Below are 15,513 nucleotides of genomic sequence, written 5' to 3' on the forward strand. Positions count from 1 at the left end.
TTGCAACTAGGTGCCTCAATCTGCAAGAGACCAGTCCTTGACAGATTACACAATTGGGGCAACAGCAAAGGCAGCAATTGTGTCAATCCTTTATGATTCTTCTCCAGTACTATATTTTTTCTGAGGGACAATTTGCATTATTCCTGGAGAAAATCATAGAGTTTCTACGCATGCATAGTTTCTGCTTTCTGCACGCACACACTCCCTGCACTGCATCTAACCACAGTTCTGTTAAGAATGATTGTGCTGTGTCATATTGTTGCATACGTATTGCATATCCGTGGCATTTATGAAGAGGTACTTTGGTGTGGCAGAAAGACAGAAAAGTAGCAATGCTGAAGTCATAACGTGACTGACTGTGCAGTTTGTATTGGGCTTTCTTAATGAGTGAGAGTGAAAGGAGTATTGTAAGAGTGTGTTTCCAGTTTGTATGTAAAGATAAGTTGGGTGCTGTGAGAAAAAGAGTAAACCATGAAGGGACTCAAACCCTCAATATTCTGATCCAAAGTCAGACACCTTATCCATTAGGCCACATGGTCACTGACTGCAATATGTTTGGGTGTTTAGGGTTAGGTGGTATGAATGGATGTGGAATTATCAATTACAGGTGCGCAGGACAGGATCCCATACCGTTCTTCATCTTCTTTCCATCAAAGGAGTTTTTTCAAACAATATCTAGATAATTTCCAAAGTTTCATATCTTATGATGTGCTTTTTTGCCGTTAATCCTCCTTTCTTCTTTTATTGAATACTCTGTTTTATGCTGCAATGGTATTTTTGGATTATTTGAAAAGAGAATGAAACTGCTTTGACAGTAGTTCAGACTTCCCATTTCTTGACTTGCTAATTTGCTCTCTGAATTAGCTTATACAAGTGACATGAACAGGGTCTTGATCTATGCACGTACCTGAAAGCATGTCACCACCTCTAGAAATCAAATTCACAGCAGCTCAAAACATTCATTTTGAAAGAGAATATTTCAAGTGATCCAAGTTTAATTTCAATAAAGAAAGTTGTATAAAATGACACGCTGCCCATTTGGGTAACCAGCATGACTCTTTTCAGTGAAGAAGTGGAATGGTTCTGTTGCAATATACTATCACCCTGGCAAGCTGCTACGAGGAAGAGTAAACAATATGATTAGGTTTCAGCAAAAATGTATTAGTTCAGGGTGTGCACCTCAGATAGACTTAAACTTACACACCCTGGTCTGTGAGAGTAGTGCCCTATCCATTGCGGCATTGAGGGTAATCTGCAAGACAGAGTTCCAAAATCATCCTTTCATCTCAGTTCATGGCCACATACAGTATTTCTGCAGTCATTCGTTTCACTTTTCTGTCTAATTAAACTGACCATTTTAAACCTCCGGCACCCACCACTTCAATCTTACCGTTTTCGTGCTATCATAGGGCCTTGGAACTTTTGGCAAGTGGACAGAAGCAGTCAGAGAACCACATCACAATACATACTCCTTTGCCTGATACCTTTCACAACAAACTGCTCTTGGAAAAAGACGTTAACCGGTCCTTGCTCTCAGACAGACACAGAAAGCCTATCACCACCTCTACGAACATATTTCAATCAAACCAATGTATATCATTCAACAATTATGCCTCTGTATCATTATAACTACAACTAGAGACAGAAAGGAATTTAAAAAACAATCTGCCCATTTGAATAACCAGCAGAGTTTTAAGGACGTACAAATTGGAATGTGACAAATTCAGAGTTCCTCATTCATAAGAAGTCTGTGAGATAGTATCTCAGAAAGATCTCAAGTTTATAGCAAAAATGGTTGTAAGGGTGATTTATACCACACAATTGCAACTAGGTGCCTCAATCTGCAAGAGACCAGTCCTTGACAGAATTCACAAGTGGGGCAACAGCAAAGGCAGCAATTGTGTCAATCCTTTATGATTCTTCTCCAGTACAATACTTTTTCTGAGGGACAATTTGCATTATTCCTAGAGAAAATCATAGAGCTTCTACGCATGCATAGTTTCTGCTTTCTGCACGCACACGCACACTCCCTGCACTGCATCTACCCACAGTTCTGTTCAGAATGATTGTGCCGTGTCATATTGTTGCATATGTATTGCATATCCGTGGCATTTATGAAGAGGTACTTTGGTATGGCAGAAAGACAGAAAAGTATCAATGCTGAAGGCATCATGTGACTTATTGTGCAGTTTCCATTGGGCTTTCTTAATGAGTGAGAGTGAAAGGAGTATTGTAAGAGTGTGCCTCCAGTTTGTATGTAAAGATAAGTTGGGTGCTGTGAGAAAAAGACTCAACCATGAAGTGACTCGAACCCTCAATCTTCTGATCCGAAGTCAGACGCCTTATCCATTAGACCACATGGTCACTGACTGCAATATGTTTAGGTGTTTAGGGTTAGGTGGTATGAATGGATGTGGAACATATCATTTACAGGTGCGCAGGACAGGATCCCATACCGTTCTTCATCTTCTTCCCATCAAAGGAGTTTTTTCAAACAATATCTTGATAATTTCCAAAGTTTCATATCTTATGATGTGCTTGTTTGCCGTTAATCCTCCTTTCTTCTTTTATTGAATACTCTGTTTTATGCTGCAATGGTATTTTTGAATTATTTGAAAAGAGAATGAAACTGCTTTGACAGTAGTTCAGACTTCCCATTTCTTGACTTGCTGATTTGCTCCCTGAATTAGCTTATACAAGTGACATGAACAGTGCCTTGACCTAAGCACGTACCTGAAAGCCTGTCACCACCTATAGAAATAAAATTCACAGCAGCTCAAAACAATCATTTTGAAAGAGAATATTTCAAGTGAGTCCAAGTTTAATTTCAATAAAGAAAGCTGTATAAAATGACACGCTGCACATTTGGGTAACCAGCATGACTCTTTTCAGTGAAGAAGTGGAATGGTTCTGTTGCAATACACTATCACCCTGGCAAGCTGCTATGAGGAAGAGTAAACAATATGATTAGGTTTCAGCAAAAATGTATTAGTTCAGGGTGTGCACCTCAGATAGACTTAAACTTACACACCCTGGTCTGTGAGAGTAGTGCCCTATCCATTGCGGCATTGAGGGTAATCTGCAAGACAGAGTTCCAAAATCATCCTTTCATCTCAGTTCATGGCCAATAGAGTATTTCTGCAGTCAATCGTTTCACTTTTCTGTCTTTAATTAAACTGACCATTTTAAACCTCCACCACCCACCACTTCAATGTTACCGTTTTTATGTTATAATAGGGCCTTGGAACTTTTGGCAAGTGGACAGAAGCAATCAGAGAACCACATGACAATACATACTCCTTTGCCTGATACCTTTCACAACAAACTGCTCTTGGAAAAAGACGTTAACCGGTCCTTGCTCTCAGACAGACACAGAAAGCCTATCACCACCTCTACGAACATATTTCAATCAAACCAATATATATCATTCAACAATTATGCTTCTGTATCAATATAACTACAACTCGAGACAGAAAGGAATTTAAAAAACAATCTGCCCATTTGAATAACCAGCAGAGTTTTAAGGTCGTACAAATTGGAATGTGACAATTTCAGAGTTCCTCATTCATAAGAAGTCTGCGAGATAGTATCTCAGAAAGATCTCAAGTTTATAGCAAAAATGGTTGTAAGGGTGATTTTTACCACATAATTGCAACTAGGTGCCTCAATCTGCAAGAGACGAGTCCTTGACAGATTACACAATTGGGGCAACCCAAAGGCAGCAATTGTGTCAATCCTTTATGATTCTTCTCCAGTACTATACTTTTTCTGAGGGACAATTTGCATTATTCCTGGAAAAAATCAGAGAGCTTCTACGCATCCATAGTTTCTGCTTTCTGCACGCACACACACTCCCTGCACTGCATCTACCCACAGTTCTGTTCAGAATGATTGTGCCGTGTCATATTGTTGCATACGTATTGCATATCCGTGGCATTTATGAAGAGGTACATTGGTATGGCAGAAAGACAGAAAAGTAGCAATGCTGAAGGCATAATGTGACTGATTGTGCAGTTTGCATTGGGCTTTCTTAATGAGTGAGAGTGAAAGGAGTATTGTAAGAGTGTGTCTCCAGTTTGTATGTAAAGATAAGTTGGGTGCTGTGAGAAAAAGACTCAACCATGAAGGGACTCGAACCCTCAATCGTCTGATTAGAAGTCAGATGCCTTATCTATTAGGCCACATGATCACTGACTGCAATATGCTTGGTTGTTTAGGGTTAGGTGGTCTGAATGGATGTGGAACATATCAATTACAGGTGCGCAGGACAGGATCCCATACCGTTCTTCATCTTCTTTCCATCAAAGGAGTTTTTTCAAACAATATCTTGATAATTTCCCAAATTTCATATCTTATGATGTGCTTTTATGCCGTTAATCCTCCTTTCTTTCTTTATAGAATACCCTGTTTTATGCTGCAATGGTATTTTTAGATTATTTGAAAGAGAATGAAACTGCTTTGACAGTAGTTCAGACTTCCCACTTCTTGACTTGCTAATTTGCTCCCTGACTTAGCTTATGCAAGTGACATGAACAGGGCCTTGACCTAAGCACGTACCTGAAAGCCTGTCACCACCTCTAGAAATAAAATTCCCAGTAGCTCAAAACAATCATTTTGAAAGAGAATATTTTAAGTGAGTCCAAGTTTGATTTCAATAAAGAAAGCTGTATAAAATGACACGCTGCACATTTGGGTAACCAGCATGACTCTTTTCAGTGAAGAAGTGGAATGGTTCTGTTGCAATATACTATCACCCTGGCAAGCTGCTACGAGGAAGAGTAAACAATATGATTAGGTTTCAGCAAAAATGTATTAGTTCAGGGTGTGCACCTCAGATAGACTTAGACTTACACACCCTGGTCTGTGAGAGTAGTGCCCTATCCATTGCGACATTGAGGGTAATCTGCAAGACTGAGTTCCAAAATCATTCTTTCATCTCAGTTCATGGCCACATACAGTATTTCTGCAGTCATCCATTTCACTTTTCTTTCTTTAACTAAACTGACCATTTTAAACCTCTGCCACCCACCACTTCAATCTTACAGTTTTTATGTTATAAAAGGGCCTTGGAACTTTTGGCAAGTGGACAGAAGCAGTCAGAGAACCACATGACAATACATACTCCTTTGCCTAATACCTTTCACAACAAACTGCTCTTGGAAAAAGACGTTAACCGGTCCTTGCTCTCAGACAGACACAGAAAGCCTATCACCACCTCTACAAACATATTTCAATCAAACCAATATATATCATTCAACAATTATGCCTCTGTATCAATATAACTACAACTCAAGACAGAAATGAATTTACAAAACAATCTGCCCATTTGAATGACCACCATGGTTTTAAGGACGTACAAATTGGAATGTGACAATTTCAGAGTTCCTCATTCATAAGAAGTCTGTGAGATAGTATCTCAGTAAGATCTCAAGTTTATAGCAAAAATGGTTGTAAGGGTGATTTTTACCACACAATTGCAACTAGGTGCCTCAATCTGCAAGAGACCAGTCCTTGACAGATTACACAACTGGGGCAACAGCAAAGGCAGCAATTGTGTCAATCCTTTATGATTCTTCTCTAGTACTATACTTTTTCTGAGGGACCATTTGAATTATTCCTGGAGAAAATCATAGAGCTTCTACGCATCCATAGTTTCTACTTTCTGCACGCACACACACTCCCTGCACTGAATTTACCCACTTTTCTGTTCAGAATGATTGTGCCATGTCATATTGTTGTATACGTATTGCATATCCGTGGTATTTATGAAGAGGTACTTTGGTATGGCAGAAAGACAGAAAAGTAGCAATGCTGAAGGCATAATGTGACTGATTGTGCAGTTTGCATTGGGCTTTCTTAATGAGTGAGAGTGAAAGGAGTATTGTAAGAGTGTGTCTCCAGTTTGTATGTAAAGATAAGTTGGGTGCTGTGAGAAAAAGACTCAACCATGAAGGGACTCGAACCCTCAATCGTCTGATTAGAAGTCAGATGCCTTATCTATTAGGCCACATGATCACTGACTGCAATATGCTTGGTTGTTTAGGGTTAGGTGGTCTGAATGGATGTGGAACATATCAATTACAGGTGCGCAGGACAGGATCCCATACCGTTCTTCATCTTCTTTCCATCAAAGGAGTTTTTTCAAACAATATCTTGATAATTTCCCAAATTTCATATCTTATGATGTGCTTTTATGCCGTTAATCCTCCTTTCTTTCTTTATAGAATACCCTGTTTTATGCTGCAATGGTATTTTTAGATTATTTGAAAGAGAATGAAACTGCTTTGACAGTAGTTCAGACTTCCCACTTCTTGACTTGCTAATTTGCTCCCTGACTTAGCTTATGCAAGTGACATGAACAGGGCCTTGACCTAAGCACGTACCTGAAAGCCTGTCACCACCTCTAGAAATAAAATTCCCAGTAGCTCAAAACAATCATTTTGAAAGAGAATATTTTAAGTGAGTCCAAGTTTGATTTCAATAAAGAAAGCTGTATAAAATGACACGCTGCACATTTGGGTAACCAGCATGACTCTTTTCAGTGAAGAAGTGGAATGGTTCTGTTGCAATATACTATCACCCTGGCAAGCTGCTACGAGGAAGAGTAAACAATATGATTAGGTTTCAGCAAAAATGTATTAGTTCAGGGTGTGCACCTCAGATAGACTTAGACTTACACACCCTGGTCTGTGAGAGTAGTGCCCTATCCATTGCGACATTGAGGGTAATCTGCAAGACTGAGTTCCAAAATCATTCTTTCATCTCAGTTCATGGCCACATACAGTATTTCTGCAGTCATCCATTTCACTTTTCTTTCTTTAACTAAACTGACCATTTTAAACCTCTGCCACCCACCACTTCAATCTTACAGTTTTTATGTTATAAAAGGGCCTTGGAACTTTTGGCAAGTGGACAGAAGCAGTCAGAGAACCACATGACAATACATACTCCTTTGCCTAATACCTTTCACAACAAACTGCTCTTGGAAAAAGACGTTAACCGGTCCTTGCTCTCAGACAGACACAGAAAGCCTATCACCACCTCTACAAACATATTTCAATCAAACCAATATATATCATTCAACAATTATGCCTCTGTATCAATATAACTACAACTCAAGACAGAAATGAATTTACAAAACAATCTGCCCATTTGAATGACCACCATGGTTTTAAGGACGTACAAATTGGAATGTGACAATTTCAGAGTTCCTCATTCATAAGAAGTCTGTGAGATAGTATCTCAGTAAGATCTCAAGTTTATAGCAAAAATGGTTGTAAGGGTGATTTTTACCACACAATTGCAACTAGGTGCCTCAATCTGCAAGAGACCAGTCCTTGACAGATTACACAACTGGGGCAACAGCAAAGGCAGCAATTGTGTCAATCCTTTATGATTCTTCTCTAGTACTATACTTTTTCTGAGGGACCATTTGAATTATTCCTGGAGAAAATCATAGAGCTTCTACGCATCCATAGTTTCTACTTTCTGCACGCACACACACTCCCTGCACTGAATTTACCCACTTTTCTGTTCAGAATGATTGTGCCATGTCATATTGTTGTATACGTATTGCATATCCGTGGTATTTATGAAGAGGTACTTTGGTATGGCAGAAAGACAGAAAAGTAGCAATGCTGAAGGCATAATGTGACTGATTGTGCAGTTTGCATTGGGCTTTCTTAATGAGTGAGAGTGAAAGGAGTATTGTAAGAGTGTGCCTCCAGTTTGTATGTAAAGATAAGATGGGTGCTGTGAGAAAAAGACTCAACCATGAAGGGACTTGAACCCAAAATCTTCTGATTAGAAGTCAAATGCCTTATCCATTAGGCCACATGGTCACTGACTGCATTAAGTTTGGGTGTTTAGGGTTAGGTGGTATGAATGGCTGTGGAACATATCAATTACAGGTGCGCAGGACAAGATCCCATACCGTTCTTCATCTTCTTTCCATCAAAGGAGTTTTTTCAAACAATATCTTGATAATTTCCAAAATTTCATATCTTATGATGTGCTTTTATGCCGTTAATCCTCCTTTCTTTCTTTTTTGAATACCCTGTTTTATGCTGCAATGGTATTTTTGGATTATTTGAAAAGAGAATGAAACTGCTTCGACAGTAGTTCAGACTTCCAACTTCTTGACTTGCTAATTTGCTCCCTGACTTAGCTTATAAAAGTGACATGAACAGGGCCTTGACCTAAGCACGTACCTGAAAGCCTGTCACCACCTCTAGAAATAGAATTCACAACAGCTCAAAACAATCATTTTGAAAGAGAATATTTCAAGGGAGTCCAAGTTTAATTTCAATAAAGAAAGCTGTATAAAATGACAGGCTGCACATTTGGGTAACCAGCATGACTCTTTTCAGTGAAGAAGTGGAATGGTTCTGTTGCAATATACTATCACCCTGGCAAGCTGCTACGAGGAAGAGTAAACAATATGATTAGGTTTCAGCAAAAATGTATTAGTTCAGGGTGTGCACCTCAGATAGACTTAAACTTACACACCCTGGTCTGTGAGAATAGTGCCCTATCCATTGCGGCATAGAGTGTAATCTGCAAGACAGAGTTCCAAAATCATCCTTTCATCTCAGTTCATGGCCACATAGAGTATTTCTGCAGTCATTTGTTTCACTTTTCTGTCTTTAATTAAACTGACCATTTTAAACCTCCACCACCCACCACTTCAATGTTACCGTTTTTATGTTATAAAAGGGCCTTGGAACGTTTGGCAAGTGGACAGAAGCAGTCAGAGAACCACATGACAATACATACTTCTTTGCCTGATACCTTTCATAACAAACTGCTCTTGGAAAAAGACGTTAACCGGTCCTTGCTCTCAGACTGACACAGAAAGCCTATCACCACCTCTACTAACATACTTCAACCAAACCAATATATATCATTCAAACAATTATGCCTCTGTATCAATATAGCTACAACTCGAGACAGAAAGGAATTTACAAAACAATCTGCCCATTTGAATAACCAGCATGGTTTTAAGGACGTACAAATTGGAATGTGACAATTTCAGAGTTCCTCATTCATAAGAAGTCTGTGAGATAGTATCTCAGAAAGATCTCAAGTTTATAGCAAAAATGGTTGTAAGGGTGATTTTTACCACACAATTGCAACTCAGTGCCTCAATCTGCAAGAGACCAGTCCTTGACAGATTACACAACTGGGGCAAAAGCAAAGGCAGCAATTGTGTCAATCCTTTATGATTCTTCTCTAGTACTATACTTTTTCTGAGGGACAATTTGCACTATTCCTGGAGAAAATCATAGAGCTTCTACACATCCATAGTTTCTGCACGCACACACACTCCCTGCACTGAATCTACCCACAGTTCTCTTCAGAATGATTGTGCCATGTCATATTGTTGCATACGTATTGCATATCCGTGGCATTTATGAAGAGGTACTTTGGTATGGCAGAAAGACAGAAAAGTAGCAATGCTGAAGGCATAATGTGACTGATTGTGCAGTTTGCATTGGGCTTTCTTAATGAGTGAGAGTGAAAGGAGTATTGTAAGAGTGTGCCTCCAGTTTGTATGTAAAGATAAGTTGGGTGCTGTGAGAAAAAGACTCAACCATGAAGGGACTCGAACCCACAATTTTCTGATCCGAAGTCAGACACCTTATCCATTAGGCCACATGGTCACTGAATGCAATATGTTTGGGTGTTTAGGGTTAGGTGGTATGAATCGATGTGGAACATATCAATTACAGGTGCGCAGGACAGGATCCCATACTGTTCTTCATCTTCTTTCCATCAAAGGAGTTTTTTCAAACAATATCTTGATAATTTCCAAAGTTTCATATCTTATGATGGGCTTTTTTGCCGTTAATCCTCCTTTCTTCTTTTATTGAATACTCTGTTTTATGCTGCAATGGTATTTTTCGATTATTTGAAAAGAGAATGAAACTGCTTTGACAGTAGTTCAGACTTCCCATTTCTTGACTTGCTAATTTGCTCCCGAAATTAGCTTATACAAGTGACATGAACAGGGCCTTGACCTAAGCACGTACCTGAAAGCCTGTCACCACCTCTAGAAATAAAATTCACAGCAGCTAAAACAATCATTTTGAAAGAGAATATTTCAAGTGAGTCCAAGTTTAATTTCAATAAAGAAAGCTGTATAAAATGACACGCTGCACATTTGGGTAACCAGCATGACTCTTTTCAGTGAAGAAGTGGAATGGTTCTTTTGCAATATACTATCACCCTGGCAAGCTGCTACGAGGAAGAGTAAACAATATGATTAGGTTTCAGCAAAAATGTATTAGTTCAGGGTGTGCACCTCAGATAGACTTAAACTTACACACCCTGGTCTGTGAGAGTAGTGCCCTATTCATTGCGGCATTGAGAGTAATCTGCAAGACAGAGCTCCAAAATCATCCTTTCATCTCAGTTCATGGCCACATACAGTATTTCTGCAGTCATCCATTTCACTTTTCTGTCTTTAACTAAACTGACCATTTTAAACCTCTGCCAACCACCACTTCAATCTTACCATTTTTCTGCTATCATAGGGCCTTGAAACTTTTGGCAAGTGGACAGAAGCAGTCAGAGAACCACATCACAATACATACTCCTTTCCCTGATACCTTTCACAACAAACTGCTCTTGGAAAAAGACGTTAACCGGTCCTTGCTCTCAGACAGACACAGAAAGCCTATCACCACCTCTACGAACATATTTCAATCAAACCAATATATATCATTCAACAATTATGCCTCTGTATCAATATAACTACAACTCGAGACAGAAAGGAATTTAAAAAACAATCTGCCCATTTGAATAACCAGCAGAGTTTTAAGGATGTACAAATTGAATGTGACAATTTCAGAGTTCCTCATTCATAAGAAGTCTGTGAGGTAGTATCTCAGAAAGATCTCAAGTTTATAGCAAAAATGGTTGTAAGGGTAATTTATACCACACAATTGCAACTAGGTGCCTCAATCTGCAAGAGACCAGTCCTTGACAGATTACACAACTGGGGCAACAGCAAAGGCAGCAATTGTGTCAATCCTTTATGATTCTTCTCCAGTACTATACCTTTTCTGAGGGACAATTTGCATTAATCCTGGAGAAAATCATAGAGCTTCTACGCATGCATAGTTTCTGCTTTCTGCACGCAGACACACTCCCTGCACTGCGTCTACCCACAGTTCTGTTAAGAATGATTGTGCCGTGTCATATTGTTGCATACGTATTGCATATCCGTGGCATTTATGAAGAGGTACTTTGGTATGGCAGAGAGACAGAAAAGTATCAATGCTGAAGGCATAACGTGACTGATTGTGCAGTTTGTATTGGGCTTTCTTAATGAGTGAGAGTGAAAGGAGTATTGTAAGAGTGTGCCTCCAGTTTGTATGTAAAGATAAGTTGGGTGCTGTGAGAAAAAGACTCATCCATGAAGGGACTCGAACCCTCAATCTTCTGATCAGAAGTCAGACGCCTTATCCATTAGGCCACATACTGCAACATGTTTCGGTGTTTAGGATTAGGTGGTATGAATGGATTTGGAACATATCAATTACAGGTGCGCAGGACAGGATCCCATACCGTTCTTCATCTTCTTTCCATCAAAGGAGTTTTTTCAAACAATATCTAGATAATTTCCAAAGTTTCATATCTTATGATGTGCTTTTTTGCCGTTAATCCTCCTTTCTTCTTTTATTGAATACTCTGTTTTATGCTGCAATGGTATTTTTGGATTATTTGAAAAGAGAATGAAACTGCTTTGACAGTAGTTCAGACTTTCCATTTCTTGACTTGCTAATTTGCTCCCTGAATTAGCCTATACAAGTGACATGAACAGGGCCTTGACCTAAGCACGTACCTGAAAGCCTGTCACCACCTCTAGAAATAAAATTCACAGCAGCTCAAAACATTCATTTTGAAAGAGAATATTTCAAGTGAGTCCAAGTTTAATTTCAATAAAGAAAGCTGTATAAAATGACACGCTGCACATTTTGGTAACCAGCATGACTCTTTTCAGTGAAGAAGTGGAATGGTTCTGTTGCAATATACTATCACCCTGGCAAGCTGCTACGAGGAAGAGTAAACAATATGATTAGGTTTCAGCAAAAATGTATTAGTTCAGGGTGTGCACCTCAGATAGACTTAAATTTACACACCCTGGTCTGTGAGAGTAGTGCCCTATCCATTGCGGCATTGAGGGTAATCTGCAAGACAGAGTTCCAAAATCATCCTTTCATCTCAGTTCATGGCCACATACAGTATTTCTGCAGTCATTCGTTTCACTTTTCTGTCTTTAATTAAACTGACCATTTTAAACCTCCGGCACCCACCACTTCAATCTTACCTTTTTTGTGCTATCATAGGGCCTTGGAACTTTTGGCAAGTGGACAGAAGCAGTCAGAGAACCACATCACAATACATACTCCTTTGCCTGATACCTTTCACAACAAACTGCTCTTGGAAAAAGACGTTAACCGGTCCTTGCTCTCAGATAGACACAGAAAGCCTATCACCACCTCTGCGAACATATTTCAATCAAACCAATATATATCATTCAACAATTATGCCTCTGTATCAATATAACTACAACTAGAGACAGAAAGGAATTTAAAAAACAATCTGCCCATTTGAATAACCAGCATAGTTTTAAGGACGTACAAATTGGAATGTGACAATTTCAGAGTGCCTCATTCATAAGAAGTCTGTGAGATAGTATCTCAGAAAGATCTCAAGTTTATAGCAAAAATGGTTTTAAGGGTGATTTATACCACACAATTGCAACTAGGTGCCTCAATCTGCAAGAGACCAGTCCTTGACAGATTACGCAACTGGGGCAACAGCAAAGGCAGCAATTGTGTCAATCCTTTATGATTCTTCTCTAGTACTATACTTTTTCTGAGGGACAATTTGCATTATTCCTGGAGAAAATCATAGAGCTTCTACCCATGCATAGTTTCTGCTTTCTGCACGCACACACTCCCTGCACTGAATCTACCCACAGTTCTGTTCAGAATGATTGTGCCATGTCATATTGTTGTATACGTATTGCATATCCGTGGCATTTATGAAGAGGTACTTTGGTATGGCAGAAAGACAGAAAAGTAGCAATGCTGAAGGCATAATGTGACTGATTGTGCAGTTTGCATTGGGCTTTCTTAATGAGTGAGAGTGAAAGGAGTATTGTAAGAGTGTGTTTCCAGTTTGTATGTAAAGATAAGTTGGGTGCTGTGAGAAAAAGACTCAACCATGAAGGGACTCGAACCCTCAATCTTGTGATCCGAAGTCAGACGCCTTATCCATTAGGCCACATGGTCACTGACTGCAATATGTTTGGGCGTTTAGGGTTAGGTGGTATGAATGGATATGGAACATATCAATTACAGGTGCGCAGGACAGGATCCCATACCGTTCTTCATCTTCTTTCCATCAAAGGAGTTTTTTCAAACAATATCGAGATAATTTCCAAAGTTTCATATCTTATGATGTGCTTTTTTGCCGTTAATCCTCCTTTCTTCTTTTATTGAATACTCTGTTTTATGCTGCAATGGTATTTTTGGATTATTTGAAAAGAGAATGAAACTGCTTTGACAGTAGTTCAGACTTCCCATTTCTTGACTTGCTAATTTTCTCCCTGAATTAGTTTATACAAGTGACATGAACAGGGTCTTGACCTAAGCACGTACCTGAAAGCCTGTCACCACCTCTAGAAATAAAATTCACAGCAGCTCAAAACATTCATTTTGAAAGAGAATATTTCAAGTGAGTCCAAGTTTAATTTCAATAAAGAAAGCTGTATAAAATGACACGCTGCCCATTTGGGTAACCAGCATGACTCTTTTCAGTGAAGAAGTGGAATGGTTCTGTTGCAATATACTATCACCCTGGCAAGCTGCTACGAGGAAGAGTAAACAATATGATTAGGTTTCAGCAAAAATGCATTAGTTCAGGGTGTGCACCTCAGACAGACTTAAACTTACACACCCTGGTCTGTGAGAGTAGTGCCCTATCCATTGCGGCATTGAGGGTAATCTGCAAGACAGAGTTCCAAAATCATCCTTTCGTCTCAGTTCATGGCCACATAGAGTATTTCTGCAGTCATTCGTTTCACTTTTCTGTCTTTAATTAAACTGACCATTTTAAACCTCCACCACCCACAACTTCAATGTTACCGTATTTATGTTATAATAGGGCCTTGGAACTTTGGGCAAGTGGACAGAAGCAGTCAGAGAACCACATCACAATACATACTCCTTTGTCTGATACCTTTCACAACAAACTGCTCTTGGAAAAAGACGTTAACCGGTCCTTGCTCTCAGACAGACACAGAAAGCCTATCACCACCTCTACGAACATATTTCAATCAAACCAATATATATCATTGAACAATTATGCCTCTGTATCAATATAACTACAACTCGAGACAGAAAGGAATTTAAAAAATAATCTGCCCATTTGAATAACCAGCATAGTTTTAAGGACGTACAAATTGGAATGTGACAATTTCAGAGTTCCTCATTCATAAGAAGTCTGTGAGATAGTATCTCAGAAAGATCTCAAGTTTATAGCAAAAATGGTTGTAAGGGTGATTTTTACCACACAATTGCAACTAGGTGCCTCAATCTGCAAGAGACCAGTCCTTGACAGATTACACAACTGGGGCAACAGCAAAGGCAGCAATTGTGTCAATCCTTTGTGATTCTTCTCTAGTACTATACTTTTTCTGAGGGACAATTTGCATTATTCCTGGAGAAAATCATAGAGCTTCTACCCATGCATAGTTTCTGCTTTCTGCACGCACACACTCCCTGCACTGAATCTACCCACAGTTCTGTTCAGAATGATTGTGCCATGTCATATTGTTGTATATGTATTGCATATCCGTGGCATTTATGAAGAGGTACTTTGGTATGGCAGAAAGACAGAAAAGTAGCAATGCTGAAGGCATAACGTGACTGATTGTGCAGTTTGCATTGGGCTTTCTTAATGAGTGAGAGTGAAAGGAGTATTATAAGAGTGTGCCTCGTGTTTGTATGTAAAGATAAGTTGGGTGCTGTGAGAAAAAGACTCAACCATGAAGGGACTCGCACCCTCACTCTTCTGATCTGAAGTCAGACGCCTTATCCATTAGGCCACATGGTCACTGACTGGAATATGTTTGGGTGTTTAGGGTTAGGTGGTATAATTGGATGTGGAACATATCAATTACAGGTGCGCAGGACAGGATCCCATACCGTTCTTCATCTTCTCTCCATCAAAGGAGTTTTTTCAAACAATATCTAGATAATTTCCAAAGTTTCATATCTTATGATGTGCTTTTTTGCCGTTAATCCTCCTTTCTTCTTTTATTGAATACTCTGTTTTATGCTGCAATGGTATTTTTGGATTATTTGAAAAGAGAATGAAACTGCTTTGACAGTAGTTCAGACTTCCCATTTCTTGACTTGCTAATTTGCTCCCTGAATTAGTTTATACAAGTGACATGAACAGGGCCTTGACCTAAGCACGTACCTGAAAGCCTGTCAC

At 39.2% G+C, this 15,513-nt stretch overlaps 1 non-coding gene across 1 annotated transcript; it reads right to left on the reverse strand.

The window, feature by feature from the left end:
- Positions 1–13,231: 13,231 nt before the first annotated feature.
- On the reverse strand, positions 13,232–13,304 carry TRNAR-UCG (transfer RNA arginine (anticodon UCG)). Its single transcript has one exon. It is a non-coding gene; the product is annotated as a tRNA-Arg (tRNA).
- Positions 13,305–15,513: the final 2,209 nt, after the last annotated feature.

This window comes from Pleurodeles waltl, chromosome 4_1 (assembly GCF_031143425.1).
Source record: "Pleurodeles waltl isolate 20211129_DDA chromosome 4_1, aPleWal1.hap1.20221129, whole genome shotgun sequence".
NCBI classification, from domain to species: domain Eukaryota; kingdom Metazoa; phylum Chordata; class Amphibia; order Caudata; family Salamandridae; genus Pleurodeles; species Pleurodeles waltl.